General features: G+C 62.8%; 1 pseudogene; it reads left to right on the forward strand.

Moving 5' to 3' along the window:
- Nucleotides 1–483: 483 nt before the first annotated feature.
- LOC102478757 (glutathione-specific gamma-glutamylcyclotransferase 1-like) overlaps nt 484–680 on the forward strand; it is a 1,874-nt pseudogene continuing 1,677 nt past the window's right edge.

Here is a 680-nt window from a genome sequence, read left to right on the forward strand (position 1 = left end):
CCGAGGGGCTGTGGCGGGCCCCAGACCATGGAGGAGCTGCCAAGGAGACACTCGGGGCCCATGCCGCTGTCCAGCCCGTGCCTGGTCTGTGCCCACAGTTCGGCGCCTGATGCAATCCGAGGCGCCCTTGCAGCCTGTGCAGGCTCTGGGGAAACCTCCCCAGCTCTTGCATCACTTCTGCCAGGTTTGCCACCGCGGGGGAGAAGAACCAATCAGCAGGGACTCTGGGCCCAAGGGTGGCTGCTCAGCCACCCATTCAGGACAGCGCCATTAATTGAGAAGCAAAATCTGCCAGTGATTGGCGAAAAGGGGATTTGCCCCGCCCCAATCACCACAGCAGCTGGCCTGATGGGCCTGGCCTCCCGGTGGGAGGGTTTAAAAGGCAGGTCTGTAGGGTCAGCTCAGCTGGAGCGGCCTAACTGTGCCAGGCCAGGTGTGTGTGTCCGTCGGTCCTTCTGTGCCCGTCCGGGAGACAGGCCCATCCCTGTGCCCTGCACCATGAAGCAGGAATCTGCAGTCCCAAACACCTCTCCCCCCTCGCCATCCCTGTCTCCATGTGCGCAGCATCCCCAGAATGACAGCGACCCCCCAGCTCTGTGGTGTGGAGGCCCGACTTCTCTTACAGCGACAGTCATGTGGGCTTCGTGCGTGGCAACAGCCACTGTTTCTGGCAGGGAGAG

This window comes from Tupaia chinensis, unplaced genomic scaffold (genome assembly GCF_000334495.1).
Source record: "Tupaia chinensis unplaced genomic scaffold, TupChi_1.0 Scaffold145807_1, whole genome shotgun sequence".
Taxonomy (NCBI): Eukaryota; Metazoa; Chordata; class Mammalia; order Scandentia; family Tupaiidae; genus Tupaia; species Tupaia belangeri.